The sequence below is a fragment of the Nerophis ophidion genome, linkage group LG02 (assembly GCF_033978795.1).
Source record: "Nerophis ophidion isolate RoL-2023_Sa linkage group LG02, RoL_Noph_v1.0, whole genome shotgun sequence".
NCBI lineage: Eukaryota > Metazoa > Chordata > Actinopteri > Syngnathiformes > Syngnathidae > Nerophis > Nerophis ophidion.
In genome coordinates, this window is record NC_084612.1 from 43,257,391 (window position 1) to 43,257,857 (window position 467).

Sequence of the window (467 nt, forward strand, 5' to 3'; positions counted from 1 at the left end):
CATCACGTGTCATTCTTTTATTGAACTACACATACACAACATGGGCATCAATGTCCTCTACTTTTTGGACTTTTCATGCTTTACTTGAACCAAACCCTTTTTTCGGGGTGAAATGATTGTACTGTTGTGCTTGTAATGTGAAAACAAGACAACTTGAAGTATCTTTTGACATGCAGAAACGTGTGCACCGTTTATTCCATCAAAGAAGAGACTGAATGACTGCTTACATCAAAGTAACTCAAAATTGCGGTCACAACAAACCGCCACCTTTGAAAAAATCTCCTGATAGTCACTTGAAGGAGCCGCGCCAAATTACTCACTCTTAACTGCATGCTGTCTATGAATGCTAAACAAGAACAACATTGTTATGTGCACAATGACAGTGAATAATGACGACAAAGTCAAGTCAACAGGTGTGGTGAATTATGTCTTTAAATCAACCACTACACATGTCTCCCCAGAATTCA